Raw genomic sequence first — 17,881 nt, forward strand, 5'->3', positions numbered from 1 at the left:
CTGGCATAGAGGCTGGCAAAAAAATTAAAATTTTTTTTTTAGGGTGGGAGGGGGTTGGTGACCACTGGGGGAGTAAAGGGAGGTCATCCCCGATTCCCTCCGGTAGTCATCTGGTCAGTTCGGGCACCTTTTTGAGGCATGGTCGTGAAAAAAAATGGGCCAAGTAAAGTCGACCAAGTGTGGGTCAGGGACGCCCTTCTTTTTTCCATTATTGGCCGAGGATGCCCATCTCTTAAGCACACCCCAGTACCGCCTTCGCTACACCTCCGACAAGCCCCGGTTAACTTTGGTCATCCTTGCAATGGACTGCAGTTGAGGGTGCCCAAAATCGGCTTTCGCTTATGCTGGATACGAGAGGCAGTAGGACGACAGGGAGAGATGCTGGATGGAGGAGGATAGGGGGGCAAAAGAGAGAGAGATGATACTAGTCAGAGGGGTGAAAATAGAGAGAGGGTACTGTACAGAAGGGAGGAAAGAGAAAGAGAAGGTACTGAAAGAAATCTGGGGAATAATAGGATGAAGGATGGGAGGCTGGATGAGGGAGATGAAAAACTGTAGTTAGATGTGGTAAAAAAAAAAAAAAAAAGAAGATTAAAGACTGAATAGTAAGAATGAATGAAATCTGAGTAGATAGACAGAAAAATAAATGAAGGAAAGCTGAAAGGTAAAGATCAAAGTCAGAGATGGATATAGGAGTGGAAGTGAAGAAGACAGGAAAGGAGAAAAGTGGTAGATGGACTGGAAATCTTGTAATGAAAGTTAAGAAAAACCACAGGAAAGAAGAAACTGAAGACCGGGGAAAACATGATTGGAAAACAAATCAAAACAACTAGACAACAAAGGTCAAAAGAAGAATTTTATTCTTAATTCATTGAATGGAAAATATTAGATTTACAGTAAGTTTACACTGCTTTCTTTATATTTTACAGAGTGGAGGGTGTTGTTTCTTTTTCTCTAGTGTTGCTCTGCATACAGATTGTGGCTTCTGGGGTTTCTGTTTAAGTTTTGTCTATGCATTCATATTTTAAGGTTTTGACGTCAGAAGAAGGCGGGACACTGACTATGGAACTTTGGAAGGCTAAATGCTTTGAAAATATGCCTCTGAGGGAATCAACGAGCGCGAAGGGAAGGGAGACGCCGCCAGCGCTTTCACTGACGCTGCTGCAACCGGAGGTAAAAGATTTAAAGGCCCCAGGGCACGGAGCTGAGGTGAGGGAAGGGCAGAGAGGCATGGATGGGAGGGCAGGGCCCAGGGAGAGGACAAATTGCTGGAAATGGAGGGGAGGGGAGAGAGGAGAATTGCTGGCTATGGATGGAGGAGGGAGGGCAGAGAGGGACAAGGATGGACATGGATGGGAGGGCAGGGCCCAGGGAGAGGAGAAATTGCTGGAAATGGAGGGGAGGGGAGAGAGAAGAATTGCTGGCTATGGATGGAGGATGGAAGGGCAGAGAGGGACATGGATGGACATGGATGGGAGGGCAGGACCCAGGGAGAGGAGAAATTGCTGGAAATGGAGGGGAGGGGAGAGAGGAGAATTGCTGGCTCTGGATGGAGGAGGGAAGGGCAGAGAGGGACAAGGATGGACATGGATGGACATGAATGGGAGGGCAGGACCCAGGGAGAGAGGAGAAATAGCTGGACATGGATATAGAGCAAGAAATGAAGAAGAAAGGAGGAAAGTAAAGAAATAAATGGAAAGGAAGCCCTGAAAATGGAGTTAAGAGGACAGATAGCAGCAGAATCAGATACTGGGCCAGCATGATCAGAAAAAGAAAGTCACCAGACAACAAAGGTAGAAAAAAAAATCATTTTATTTTCATTTTAGCATTTGGAATATATCCACTTTGAGAATTTACATCTGCTATCTTATTTTGCAATGTATAGCAATTTGTTTCTAAGAATATTGCTGACAATTCCTGTCAGTGTGGCAAGTGGTGAGCGATCATTTTCACGGTTAAAAATCATAAAAAATTATTTGTGATCTATTTGTTGAGCAATCCCACAAAGATGCACTCCATCTTTCAGCTCCTATTTCCTTTGCATCTTGTGCCACAAGGGGGGGGGGGGCGCCAACTGCAGTCTGCAGGGGGGCGCCAGAGACCCTAGGCACGGCCCTGCTTCTGAGACCCTACTTTCATTGCAGTATTTGAAATGCAGATTTTGTATGCATTTTCAATGTATTCCGTGTAATTCGACTTTTCACTTATGTGACAATGGGTCAGTCTATTTATGTTGGATAATCAAGACTCTACTGTACTTCACAATATGCTTGGAACAACATACCTTGTTCTCTGTGCCTTGGCGGAGTACAAGAGCGTTCCTGGAATGTTGCTACCAATTGGATTTCTTTCAGGTACTTGTGACCTGGATTGGCCACTGTTGGAAGCAGGATAGTGGGCTAGATAGACCATTGGTCTGACCCAGTATGGCTATTCTTATGTCTTGCTGCTGGTGTCACCAGAATCATGGCTGAAGAGTGAAATGCTGGAGCTGCTGAAGCACAGCAGAAGGGCCAGCTCCAGTGGTATCAGTGCTGCACTCTTCAGTCATGATCCTGACAACAGTAACAGCAAAAACATAGTATGAATTGAAGTATGAATTGCAGCTATGTGCTAAACAGCCAACATGGGGTGAAGAGGCTCTAATTGACTGCAAATAATTTGCATCATAGTTCAGGAAAAATTCAGTGAAAAATGTTATGGCAATTCCTAACATTGTGTTACTGAGCCTATATTCTTAGATGGAAGCTGCCACTATTATTATTAGCTAACTATGACAAAAAAATAGCATAATTTTTTCTAACATGTAATGCCTTTCTCCCCTACACAAGTCTACTCTCCCTGGCCTTAAAACCTATCTACGCCTCTACGTTCAAAACCAGAAATGGTCAAAAAGTCTTCCTCTTGAAACTGGATAAATTGACAGGTCTGCTTCAAGAATCATACAGTTTTCATGCTGGTTGCTATCAGGCTCATTTTCAAAAGAGATGGATGTCCATCTTTTGACATAAATCGGAACATAGATGGCCATCTCCCAGGGATGTCCAAATCAGTATAATCGTCAGAAGGATGTCCAAATCTCAAGGGGGCGTGCCAGGGTTGTGTTCAAGGTGGGACTTGGGCGTTCCTAAGACATGGACGTCTTTCAGGGATAATGGAACAAAACAAAGACGTCTTGAGCTAGACCTGTTTTTATAAAAAATAGCTGTAGTGGGAATTGAACCCACTTCCCCAGGATCAAGGTGTGCTCCACTAACCACTAGACTCTGCACAAGAGGTGCCCCAATTGACCAGATGACCACTGGAGGGACTCGGGGATTACCTCCCCTTACTCCCCCAAATCATAAAACATTTTTCCAAACAGCACTTTCAAAAGGAAAAGATAGACTTTTTTTTTTTATAGAAAATGACCTTTCCTGTTCTGATTTGAACATTTTACAAAAAACATCCAAATTCAGACTTAGATGTCATATCCGAAAATGCCCTTTTTGTATTTGTCTTTCCCAAAGTCTCATAGACCAGTAGTGGGAATTGAACCCATGATGCCAGGATCAAAACCCACTGCACTAACCAGTAAGCCACTCCTCCTCTGTTTTGGATGTCTTGCATTTGGACGTTTTTTGTTCAAAAATGGTCCAAAACCAAGGACGTCCAAATCACAAAGCCGTCTAGCCTCCGAATTTGGACGTCTTTGTAAAACGTCCAAATTCCAACTTAGACGTTTCTTTCGAAAATGTCCCTCTATGTGTATTATGAAGCAATATCTGTTTCTGTGGGCAGGGCCAGATTGCTAAGCCATTGGCAAACTCTGCACATACTTTGTGTACGCATATTTAGGGAGGCACCTGCAAGATATGTTCAGGACTCAGGAGGTTAGGATTGCCAACTGTCTGGCTCTTTTCAGAAATCAGCAGAATTTTACATTAATGTTCGCAAGGTAGAAATATGTGTAAGAGATCTCCTCACCCAAGAGCTGACCTTACCCTACAATGTACCATGCATGAAATGAGGAGATATCACGAGGCTGAGTTTTACCTCGGGTAAGGTGCTCGGAAGTGGGGGAACTCTTCCTAATAAAAAAGAATCTTGTCCTTCTACCTCAGGGGAAGAAGGAGGAAAAATATGTTATACTCTAATTTAGAAGGTACAGTATGAATATGGTTTCTGTAATGAAGCTCACCCACTCTGAAAGTAAGGACCCTGTTTACTAAGCCGCACTATAGGCATGCCAGTGTTTTTAGCGTGTGCTAAAAATTAGCACACACTAATGCTAAAGACACCCATAGGAATGTACGGGTCTCTCTAACATTAGCGTGCTCTAATTTTTAGCATGCACTAAAAAATGCTAGTAGACCTTAGTAAACAGGGCCCTAAGTATTAAACATTTAAATTTTTAAAGAAAAAAAAAATAAAGGAGTGAAAGAAAATATTGAATAGCTAGTGGGAAGTCCACTAACTAGCTGAAAATATTTCCAAAGTACTTAGAAACCAGCAGACAAGAATTCAAGACTTGTTTAACTTCTTCGGTCCCTTGAGTAAATTCAGATGAATTCTAACAATTTTACAACTGTTGTTCTTTCACAGATAATCTCATTTATGAATTCACATAAGACAATTTAACACAGTTTATTCAACCTTGAACTTTACTTCAACAATCAGAGAAGTGTGAATAACGTTTAAATAGGTCTTTGTGCATTTGGATCTACCTTCAGGTAATAACAGCTGTAAAGAAATGGGTCTCTTTCTGTTACCTTCTGTTCCTTCAGGAGAAATAACAAACCTTTCGGTAAATGTGAATAGAGAAACCCCTCTTTTCAGGTAAATACGAGGGTTCAATCCTTTCTTTAACTCGGTTTCTTTTCCCCTCAGATGGAAGCTTTTAAAATGTTTCTTTATTCAGTCCATCTGTGTAAAAATACGTGGTGTGCACTTGTTGAAAATCTTATCTGACTTTAGCTTCTTTTTCTTCTTCAGATTCTTCTTTGTTGGAGCTGCTCTTCTTCTGCGCCAGAAGTGGAAGTCTTCAATACCTGTAACTACCTTTAAGGAAAATTAAGGCTCAAAACTACCTGCCTATCTCTGAGTGTATCAATCAAATTAAAGAGACCTTCCAATATCGGTGTGGGGATATATATATCAACAAATCATCCTAGCATCCCAAACACTCAATAAGTATTCATATCATATAGTTCAAGCTGACATTCTTAACATCTTACTCAATTAATACGGGGATCATCAGATTAAAAAGCAGCAAATCCCATCTGTATACAGCCTCATAGATCAACCCGTTTATTTATTTATTTATTTGTTTAAAAAAAAAAAATTTTTGTTTGTTTAAATTATCATTTTTCATCAATGTTCATCCAATTTTTAAAATAGCATACAGCCATAGCACTTGAAATCCATATTAGCATAGTACTTAGCTTTGGCAGCACTTTTCAACTGAGTCAAACCCCTGCCAACATGGCCAGGTTTCGTCGTCCTTCTTCAGGGAAGAGGTTTGCATCTCCTTCTCCACTTGTGCTCATGAAAAAAAATGAGGATGTATACAGCGCCATGATATATGGGACGCTGTTCCCAGGTAGGATTTGCTGCTTTTTAATCTGATGATCCCCGTATTAATTGAGTAAGATGTTAAGAATGTCAGCTTGAACTATATGATATGAATACTTATTGAGTGTTTGGGATGCTAGGATGATTTGTTGTATCTCTGAGTGTACGCACTATTCTTGTGTTCCTGACAGGAGAAACAGGATATTTACATTGTGGAAAAAAACCCAACTTTCTTTAAAATAAAGATTAACTTTATTAGTCCCTCTCTACATATTCTGTTCTAGGTTTTACTTTAATTTCCCTATCTGCTCTAAGGGGCCCTTTTATTAAACTGTGTTAAAAGGACCCTGTGCTAGCGGCAGAAGCCATTTTTGCCATGCACAAGGGCACCTTTTACCGTAATGGGTAAAAAGACCAGAAAAAGAAATGGCCTCATGGTAAGTTCACACTTGCCGCACAGCCATTTTGGGGGAGCATTTACCGCCACACATTGGTGGTGAAGAATTTTTATTTTAAACAATCACTGGAAAAGTTTTAACAAACTTTCTGGAAAGGAGGACAATTAATTCTCCTCTAATCTTTTTTTTTTTTTTCACAGAAACCTTTCAATTCACTTCAGTCACTATATTATACTCTGTCACAGAACAAGACTTTCAGGGTACAAAATGATCTCAAATCTTACACCTTTACCCCCAGTTATAAAGCTGCGTTAGCGACTGCCTTGTGCTAATGCTGACACAGCCCATTCGCTTTGAATGGGCTTTGTCGGCATTGCCACATGGCTTAGTTAATGGGGGGGAGGGGGGCGGTAAATAAGGTACACAATTTCTATCTCACAGTACAGGTACTATTTCTGTAATAACTCTCAGACTTCACCTAGACTTCAGCCCAAAAATCCTTTTCAGCTCTTACAATATTACTTTCCTTCAAGATCCTTAATATTCTTGTCACTTTCTGACCCAAAACACAAATTATATTTCTCTTAAAGATTCAGAGGTAATTCCACATTCTCACATCCAACCTCTCTCTCTCTCTCTCTCTCTCTCTCTCTCTCTCTCTCTCTCTCTCTCTCTCTCTCTCTCTCTCTCTCCAGCCCAGCCAAATTCTCCGTGTGCTTTCCCAGTGTCTGTCCCATAAATAAACTCTGGTCCCCATGTGACCTTGCCCAGCCAAACGGATTCCTTAACAACCTTCTACTCTGCACATCCACCAACATTTTTAAAATTATAAAGCTTAACAATAACATTCAGAACTCCTTTTCTTGCTTTCAAATCTCACACATCACCTTACAGCTATGATTCTGTGCGGTTTGTGTGAAAATCTGGACCTTTTTAGACCCCTAGGGACCCAAAATGGGTGTCTACATTTTTCACTAAATTACACAAAACGTCACCTTAAACAGGTCATAGCACATCCTAGCCAAGTCAGGGTACCTATATCTTTATCTTTTTAAGACTGGCCAAACGATGGAAGCACTTTAAATACTTTAATTATGTAACTGGTATCAGTGCCAGTCTCCTTAGGCACTATTAGAGATGTGCAGATTTTCACGCTGTTCTCAGGCTCTAGTGGGCTTTTTTTGACTTTCCCTCAGCTCCCAGCATCCTCTGTGGCCATCTACTAAAAAAACATGTGATCGTGCATGCATGATTTCACAATCACAGCACCTCAAGTCCTCTTTCCTCTGGGCCTCTTCTGCCTTGAGCTACTTTTAATTAATACATCTTTTTAGCTCCAGAGCCCCAAAATACTTAATTTTAAATTTTCTCTGGGCATCTTTAGCTCCCAGCCACATTTTTGGGTTTCCATGCCTGTGTGGCCCATGATGTCATTTTGCCTTGCATGTGTGATGACATCACATGCATAAATGGCAGTCCAACTGAGCTGGGCTGAGGCTCTGACAGAGTCAGGGCCTTTCCTTCAGTTGCTCCCCATGCATAACGAGCCTCCCATAGCTCAAAAAGAGGTCCTGCAGCCCCTGCATTGCCAGCACCTGTGGCAGGATTGTGAATCATTCATTCCCCCCCCCCCCCCCCCCCCCCCCCCCGCCCATGCGCACCATCAAGGCTCCAGCTCTCCTGGGACTCTTGCCCCCTGGTTAAATATGGGTAATATGTCTGGACATTTTTCTGCTTTTAAAACCTCTATCAGCAGTTCACTAGTTCCCTTCCCCCACCACCATGAGAGTGAGCTTGCCTTGCCTGCTCCCATTGTAAATAGCAGAAGAGACTGTAGGTAGGATCATACAGCCAATGGGAAGGCATTGGGGGGTGGAGAATCGGAAGGCATCTCTAGACACAGGAAGGGGGAAGGAGATCTGGAAAAGGTTTCTTTGCTGTAGAAGTAAAGTTTCTCCATTTGGCAAGGGATGAAAGAAAAAATTAACCACCACCCCCCAAAAAATGCCCTAATACATTTCTATGGACGAAGCAGCTCCAACAACCGCAGTATACAAATACTGATTCACTGTGACATAGTGGTGAAGGAGTTGCACCTTTCAGACAGCCTTTGTTTCTAATCTCTCCTGGTCACAGACACACAGAAAGCGCACACAAACACACACAAGCACAATCAATACACAAATATGTACACAAACATCTCCCCCCCCCCCCCCCCCCCCCCCCCCACACACACATAAATCTACACACATGCATTTATATACATAGGGGCTGAAAAGAATTCCATTAGCCATGCTTTGCCTACTTTCCCTACTTGTATGAATCATAGAGGAGGGAACTACTGATTTTCTCTCCTCTTCTAAACTTACTGCTTATTCCTCTGATGTTATTACTACTCAGACCATCCCTTCTGTCTTCCATGCAGTCACCTTCTCTTCACACATTCAATGCATCACCTTCCAGTGCAACCATTCACACTGCCTTCAAACATTCTGTGATCACACCACTACTCAAAAAGTCTTTAATGGACCACCTGCTCTGCTACCAATCATTCCATCTCTTTTCTCCATTTTTCATCTTAACTACTCAAATGTGCCATTCATTTTCATTAGTAACATAGTAAATGATGGCAAATAAAGACCAATATGGTTCATCTACTCTGCCCAGTTGAAATTTAAATCCAATATACTACTCAACACCATCTTCCACACACAATGTTTATTTGTGTCTTCTTCTCAACCTTTTTCCCACCACTGTTCCAATTATGCCCAACATTTGGCACAGTGTTGGCTTTCAAAACCTTTGCTGGTATGTCTTTTAAGGTCTTGCTATCCTTAACTTTGCTTCTTATAAAACAAATAATCCAGGCCCCTTTGTATGTCAGTACCATGTTTTGCAATATTCCCCACAGCCACAATGATCTTGGTATTCTTAAATCTCAAGCCATTCCCAATCCACTCTTACCTGGTGTCTGACCCATGTATTCCATGTAATCAGCCAAAGTCTATCTTTGAGAGCAATTTTCTAAAGTAATTCTGTTGGTAAATGACAGAAGAACCGAAGCCCTTGCAGATCCAAAGACACACAAAAAACAGAGAAGGTGACTCAAAGAAATGCACAGATGGTGCTTCCAAGCATCTGAAAGTTTATTGTCCAACATACAAGACTTGACACGGCTGTGTTTCACCATATCTGACCTGCCTCAGGAGTCTCCAAACATTGTCTGATCATGAAAAAACGCTATGGAACAGTGTGCTGTAAAATACTTAACTTACTTGGTACCTTTCAGATGTAGGGATTTCAGTCATATCCTCTGCGGGTGATATTTTCTTTTGTGCCCTGTAGTTTCCACAAAGGTTTCACCCTTTCTACGTGTTTGCCAGGAGAATCGACCGGTTGAAGACTGCACTATCTAGACTTAGACTCATTTTATTCTATGTGGAAACTGCAGGGTATAAAAGAAAATGAAATTTACACAAGATAAAACTGAAATCCCTACATCTGAGAGAAAGATACTTGCAAGTGAGCTAAATATTTTACAGCACACTGTTCCATAGTGTTTTTTCATGATCAGACAATGTTTGGAGACTCCTGAGGTAGGTCAACATGACCATGTCTTGTTTGTTAGACAAATGTTTAGACACTTGAAAGCACCATCTGTGCATTTCTTTGAGTCACCTTTGCTGTTTTGTGTGTGTTTATAAAATAGGCATCAGATAGCTATATGGAAACGTGCTATCTAGGTACGATTTTATAAAATTACTCTTTTTGAGACATTTCTATAAAAGGTAGGCACTGAGGGGACAATTCCATAACTGGGTACCTCCACATAGGCACCCTAAAGGCACAAGGTAGGAACCTATTCTATAAAGAAACCTAGGCATCTAACCCAGTATACACACACCTAACATTCAGGCGCTCACATACCATCCATAAACCAGTAGTACTGCAAGTACCTAGGTATGGCAGAGATGCATGTAACGTATAGAGGGGCATAATTGAACGAAAACGTCTATCTCCATGGGCGCTTATCTCCGAGAACGGGTCCGTGAAGGGGCAGACCGAACCGTATTTTCGAAAAAAATAGACGTCCATGTTTTATTCGACAATTTGTGAGCTGGGCGTTTTTGTTTTCAGTGATAATGGAAAATGAAAGCGCCCAGCTCAAAAACGAATAAATCCAAGGCATTTGTTCGTGGGAGGGGCCAGGAGTCGTAGTGCACTGGTCCCCCTCACATGCCAGGACACCAACCGGGCACCCTAGGGGGCACTTTTACAAAAACAAAAAAAAAGGTAAAAGAGCTCCCAGGTGCATAGCACCCTTCCCTTGTGTGTTGAGCCCCCCAAATCCCCCTTCAAAACCCACTGCCCACAAGTCTACACCATTACTATAGCCCTAAGGGGTGAAGGGGGGCACCTACATGTGGGTACAGTGGGTTTGGGGGGGTTGGACGACTAAGCATTAAGCAGCACAATTGTAACAGGTAGGGGGGGATGGGCCTGGGTCCACCTGCCTGAAGTCCACTGCACCCCCTAACAACTGCTCCAGGGACCTGCATACTGCTGCCAGGGAGGTGGGTATGACATTTGAGGGTGAAAATAAAAAGTTGTGAAACATCATTTTTTGTGGTGGGAGGGGGTTAGTGACCACTGGGGGAGTCAGGGGAGGTCATCCCCGATTCCCTCTAGTGGTAATCTGGTCATTTAGGGCACTTTTTGGGGCCTTATTCGTGAAAAAACAGGGTCCAGGAAAAGTGCCCTAAATTCTAGCTACAAACGCATACTTTTTTTCCATTATCGGCGAAAGGCGCCCATCTCTGTTCGGGTGATAACCACGCCCCAGTCTCACCTTCACCACGCCTCCAACACGCCCCATCAACTTTGTACGCTTCTGCGATGGAGTGCAGTTGAAAACGTCCAAGTTCGGCTTTCGATTATACCGCGTTATTTGTTTTTGGGAGATAAACGCCTATCTCCCGATTTAGGTCGCAATATAGGCATTTTTGTCTTTCGATTATAAGCTGGATAGTATTCTATAAATTATGTACATAAGTGGGAGCACTGCTTTTGTCACACCCATGCTCCTCCTTTGTGTATGCTCCCTTGCAAATAAACACTATGGGCCCAATATCCAAAAGAACATAAGAACAGCCGTACTGGATCAAACCAATGGTCCATCTAGCCCAGTAGCCTGTTTCCAACAGTGGCCAATCCAGGCCACAAGTACCTGACAGAAACCCAAACAGTAGCAAAATTCCATGCTACCAATCCCAGGGCAAGCAGTGGCTTCCCCATGTCAGTTTCAAAAGCAGGCTATGGACTTTCCTTCAGAAACTTGTCCAAACCTTTTTTTAAACCCAAATATGCTAACCACTGTTACAACATCATCCGGCAACGAGTTCCAGAGCTTAACCATTCGCTGAGTGAAAAAAATATTTCCTCCTATTTGTTTTAAAGGTATTTCCATGTAACTTCATTGAGTGTCTCCTAGTTTTTGTACTTTTTGAAAGAGTAAAAAATTGATTCATTTCTACTCGATCTACACCACTCAGGATTTTGTAAACCTCAATCATATCTCCCCTCAGCCATCTGTTTTCCAGGTTGAAGAGCCCTAACCTCTTCAGCCTTTCCTCATATGAAAGGAGTTCCATCTCCTTTATTGTTTTGGTCACTCTTCTTTGAACCTTTTCTAATTCCACTGTATCTTTAAGATACAGCGACCAGAACCGAACACAATACTCAAGGTGAGGTCGCACCATGGAGCGATACAGAGGTATTATATTATTCTTGGTCTTATTTACCATCTCTTTCCCAATGATTCTTAGCATCCTGTTTGCTTTTTTGGCCACCCCCACACACTGGGCAGAAGGTTTCAACGTATTGTCTACAATAGATCTTTTTCTTGGATGCTGATTCTAAGGTGAACACTAGCATCAGGTAACTATGATTTGGGTTATTCTTCCTCATGTGTATTACTTTGCATTTGCCCACATTAAATTTCATCTGCCATTTGGATGCCCATTCTTCCAATTTCCTAAGGTCTTCCTGCAATTTTTCACAGTCTGCATGTATTTGAACAACTTTAGATAGCTCATTCACCTCCCTTGTTCCAATTTCCAGATCATTTATACAGTAAATATGTTAAATGGCATGGGTCCCAATACGGCACTCCACTATTCACATTACAAGAATCCGGCAGCATGTGCTATGTAGAGAAATATCTGACAGTTTCCAAATGCCAATGAGCTGATTGCTGGGGTTTCACTGCAGAACAGCTTGAGCCTGAGCCTGCAAGGAAAGATCTTATCCATCACAGAGTGACTCCACTACAAAGGACGCTGGCAGCCACAAGGTGAGAAAGGGTTAAATTCTATAGTCTGGGGATAATTTATTTATTTATTTATTAGGATTTATTTACCACCTTTTTGAAGGAATTCACTCAAGGCGGTGTACAGTAAGAATAGATCAAACATGAGCAATAGGCAATTACAGCGATAAAAATATTCAAGTAACAATACAAAGTATGGCATAATATACTACTTACAATGTCAACACAATATGTAATAGAATATTATAATTGATAGTGAAGGGCAGTGCGATTTTTCTAGTGAAAAAGGTGGCGGTACTCAAATGTCAGGCCACCCTTCAGAGGTGGGGTGATCACTGAGGGACCCACCCCACAATAGACAGGTCCCCTGCAACCAGTCACAGAATCTATGACAAGGCAGAATTACTGTGTAGAGCATGAGCTCTTTCATTAAAACTTAGGGACCATGGGTCAATTTTAGCAGACAGTGGAAAAGGTGCTGGTACTCAGTACCCCCAAGTACCCCCTCAAAAAAAGCCCTGGTGAAGGGTAAAGCAAAGATGAAACATAAATAGGTAAGAGTGAGAAGAGTTAGAAAGTAAGGTGATTGATTTAAAGAAAGTTGCACGTGAGTTAACTTTCTGTCCTTAGCCTGCGAAGTATATGTTAGATTCTCAGGTCCACAGTCTATGCCTAATATATATTTGCTGCTTTTGTAATCTCTTCTCAGGAAACAATCATAAGTTGTTCTGTGACAATATATATGCCGATATCTATTTTGTGAAATCCTCAGTAGTATTTATTTTGTAGGCTTATTTACCAGATTTGCTAAGTATTACTTCCTTATAATAAATAATATATAATTCCACCTTGGCATACTCCTTCTTGTGTGCAGACATTAGCTGAACTTCTAAGGCCAAATGTAGATGCATATCATAGAAAATGTGGTAAAGAAGGTTAGCTTAGCGGGGTTTTAAAAAGGTCTGGGCGGCTTCCTAAAGGAAAAGTCCATAGACCATTATTAAATTGACAGTGAAAATCCACTGCTTATTTCTGGGATAAGCAGCATAAAATGTATCGGGATCTTGCCAGGTATTTCTGACCTGGATCGGCCACTGTTGGAAACAGGATGCTGGGCTTGATAGACCTTTGGTCTGTCCTAGTATGGCAATACTTATGTACTTATGTACCTCTAGCAAACAAGTCCAGCGTAACTACTGATCTAAGTGGGCCAATGGGCTTCTTTAGCGTTTAGATGCGAGCTAGTCATTAGTGCACGCTAAAAACACTACCGCGCCTTTGTAAAGGACCCCCAAGTGATTTTCTGACCCCAAATATGCCTATAATTTCTACACAGGCACTGCATGCTAACCACAAACATCCAGCAGCATTTAACTGGTTAGCACTGTTGAATATTTGTGGTTAGCACCTGTGCGAAAACCGGGGGGGGGGGGGGGGGGGGGGCTGATGTGGTTAAATTCAGCCCTTAACCGCATAAGATAACCACTTAGATTGGGCTGCATCACTAGGAGTCCTATCCTTAAGCAGTTCAGCTTAGGCAATTAAGGGCTGAATATTGCACTTAGCTGCATAAGCTTTAATGGATAACCTATAACCAGATATTCAATGCCAGTGCCCAGACATGGCCCGGCATTGAATATCCAGGAATACAGCCGGCAGGGGACATAAAAATGCTGTCAGCTGCTGGGTGAATATCAGCCGGATAGAGTTGAAAAGACTGAAATGGATCCTTAAGAAGTCAGACCCTGAGTACAGCAAACATAGAGAAAGAGAAAGTGAAATGAAAGATATCAGAAATGCACATTTTCCAAAGCTGATATATTCTCATGAATAAATTCAAAGTTAAATATATTTTCTACCGCTTTGTCTGAGCATTTTATTTTTCCATTCTCTTTGGTCCCAGTCTCAGTTCTTTTGCTTTTCTGTGTGTTTTTCTGTCCTTGCAGGGTTGTCTGTCTATTTGAAATGCCTTCTCTCTCTATGTTCACCATCCTTCCTTCTGCATCCCTAACCATTCCTATCTTCCCCCACCTACCCCCTTTTTCAGCACTCCCCTATCCCCTCTGTTCCAGCATTGTCCCTCCCCAATGCCCCCCATTTCCCTCTTTTCCAACATTGCCCCTCTTCACTCCTGCCTCTGTGATCTTTTCTGCCTAGCATCTCTTCTCTATGTCCCTGTCTCTCCTTGTAATTCAGTTACTATTCGTTCTCTGCTGTCACCCCAGGGCTAATCTCTCTCTCTCACCCCTGCCTTTCCCCCACCCCTCACCCCTATTCTGGCATTTCTCCTATTCCTTCAGTTTGGTATCTCCCCCATTGGTCTTGCATTTCTCCTTCGCCCTCTCTTTCACTTTCTCCCCTCATGGTCTAAAGTACCTCTCTTCCATTGTGGTAGCAGCAGCGAATAGGACAAGCTGTTTTCGGCCGGCATCAGAGCTTCCTCTCTACAGGATCCTGTCTACTCTCCTACAGCTTCCTGTTTCCACATAGGCGGGACCCTACAGAGAGAAAGCTGTTATCTGGCTAAAAGCAGGCTGTCCTAATTGCTGCCGCTGCTGCAATGGAAGAGAGGTATGGAAAACTATGGGAAGGAGGAAGGAAGGGAGAAGAAGAATGCAGGAACCGAGAAGAAGAAAGAGAGAGAAATAGCAGACTTGGGTAAAATTTACCAGTGGGCAGATGGGCCTCCTTTATGCAATGGCCCACGGCAGCTGCCCTGTTTGCTCATTGAAAAAAAGTGGCTCTGCTTACACGCATAACTACTAATTTTCTCTGCACTTATGCATATCAGGGACACATAACCATGGGCACCTAGTTATAAAATTGACCTTCACATGCCTCAAACAGCAGAACTCAACTGACTATATTCAAGTCCTGCCCAAAAACTTTCTTTTAAAAGTTGTACAAAGATCTTAAATCCTGCTTCTGCCTATTCATCGTTTTGCTGATTTTAACCAGAACCCTCATCCACACTCTTATCACCTCTCACTTAGACTGTTGCAACTTGCTTCTCACAGGTCTCCCACTTAGCCATCTCTCTCCTCTTCAATCTGTTCAAAATTCTGCTGCACGACTAATATTCCGCCAGTGTCGTTATGCTCATATTAGCCCTCTCCTCAAGTCACTTCACTGGCTTCCTATCCATTTCCGCATACAGTTCAAACTCCTCTTATTGACCTATAAGTGCATTCACTCTGCAGCTCCTCAGTACCTCTCCACTCTCATCTCTCCCTACATTCCTCCCCGGGAACTCCGTTCACTGGGTAAATCTCTCTTATCTGCACCCTTCTCCTCCACTGCTAACTCCAGACTCCGTTCCTTTTATCTTGCTGCACCATATGCCTGGAATAGACTTCCTGAGCCGGTACGTCAAGCTCCATCTCTGGCTGTCTTCAAATCTAAGCTAAAAGCCCACCTTTTTGATGCTTCTTTTAACTCCTAACCCTTGTTCACTTGTTCAGAACCCTTATTTTATCATCCTCACTTTAATATTCCCTTATCTCTTGTTTGTCCTGTTTGTCTATCCTAATTAGATTGTCGAGCAGGGACTGTCTCTTCATGTTCAAGTGTACAACGCTGCGTACGTCTAGTAGTGCTTTAGAAATGATAAGTAGTAGTAGTAGTTTACTGAACCAAGTTAATGTCCTAAAGCCATTTAATTATTGTGGTTTTGTCTCTTGATTGGACCTTGACGTCTATGAAGTAGAGACTGTCTTATTGTGCATCTGTGCAGTGCTACATATTCTCAGTATTTCCACAAAACAGATCAGGAGTATTTAACATTTATATTTTGAGGCATGTTATCAATTACATGTGATCATAGTAACATAGTAGATGACGGCAGAAAAAGACCTGCATGGTCCATCCAGTCTGCCCAACAAGATAAACTCATGTGTATACCTTACCTTGATTTGTACTTGCCTTTTTCAGGGCACAGACCGTACAAGTCTGCCCAGCAGTATTTCCCGCCTCCCAACCACCAGTCCCGCCTCCCATCACCGGCTCTGGCTCGGACCTTATAAGTCTGCCCTCCACTATCCTCGCCTCCCAACCACCAACCTCTCTTCCCCCACCTGCTCCGCCACCCAATTTCGGCTAAGCTTCTGAGGATCCATTCCTGCTGCACAGGATTCCTTTATGCATATCCCACACATGTTTGAATTCCGTTACCGTTTTCATCTCCACCACCTCCCGCGGGAGGGCATTCCAAGCATCCACCACCCTCTCCGTGAAGAAATACTTCCTGACATCTTTTTTTGAGTCTGCCCCCCTTCAATCTCATTTCATGCCCTCTCGTTCTACCGCCGATCATTAATATTCATTGAGCAATAAATTGTGCTAATTATTCAAATAAGCAAACTTTTAAAGAGATAAAAATCTGCCTCCTCTGGATGACTGAACTAATAGCAGCACGTTCATCATACTGTGAAAATACAGAGGACTAGATTGTTTTGCATTTCTTCCCTTTTACTAAAGCTTAGCATGCACTAATAGAATTAGTGTGCGCTAATTTCTAAGATGCCCATTGTATACCCATGGGCATCTTATCATTTAGCGCATGAAAAGCTTTATTAAAAGGACCCCTTAGTAACCTGTAATTAGATAATTGTGCTTTTTAGTATTTTTACAGTCCAGTACCAGCCTCTGTAATACTATTGTAATCAAAATGTGCATTACAAAAATATTCTGAGGTATAACAGCTTTACAATTACCCAGTGCTTCATTGTGGCACACTGATTTTTAAGAAACCTACAGTAAAAATGATATTTAAAGATATTTATGAAAGGAATTTATTTGCTAACTTAGCTCGATGATTTTTAATCAGCAGTGTTTAACAAGTTGGAAAATGCACATTTGGAATTTTTTTCATAACAGGATGCCTATGTAAAATGTCAAAACATGTTATAAAAGCCATCAAAGTCAATCAAGAATACTCATAGGGAAATAAACAATCCAGCTATTTTATAAATTGCATAAGGACCATCAGAAGAGAAGTTCACAGACGTAATCATAAAGAGCCTCTTAAAAATCAGTCATCAGTCCAGCTTCAGAAGTGTCCATATATTGTATAGTGTAAATTATAAGAACATAATAACATAGGTGTTGCCATACTGGGACAGACTGAAGGTCCATCAAGCCCAAAATCCTGCTTCTGACATTGGACAATCTAGGTCTCAAGTACCTGGCAAGATCCCAGAACAGTAAAACAGATTTTATGCTGCTTATCTTAGAAATATGCAGATACTGTTTATATGCTGAATGATGTTAACCATATCCTCAATCTGTTGGGTCCAGATCATTGTCCATCCAATGCCAACATAATCCCAGACGATATTTAAAGCCATTTAAGTGGTGATGAGTCTCTCCTGCCCACTTAAATCTCTTACCACCGCCTAAGTGGGGATATTCAGAACTGGACAGTGCCATTGAATATTTTCAGGATATCCACAATGAATATGCATGAGACTGATTTGCATATAATTAAGGCAGTATATACAAATTTTTCTTATGCATATTCATTGTACATTTTCCTAAAATCCAGCTGACTAGACTGGGTTGGAAACCACTGCCTTAGTAGATTTCACCCAGAAGCATTGGTTGT

This window comes from Microcaecilia unicolor, chromosome 2, assembly GCF_901765095.1.
Source record: "Microcaecilia unicolor chromosome 2, aMicUni1.1, whole genome shotgun sequence".
Lineage (NCBI taxonomy): Eukaryota > Metazoa > Chordata > Amphibia > Gymnophiona > Siphonopidae > Microcaecilia > Microcaecilia unicolor.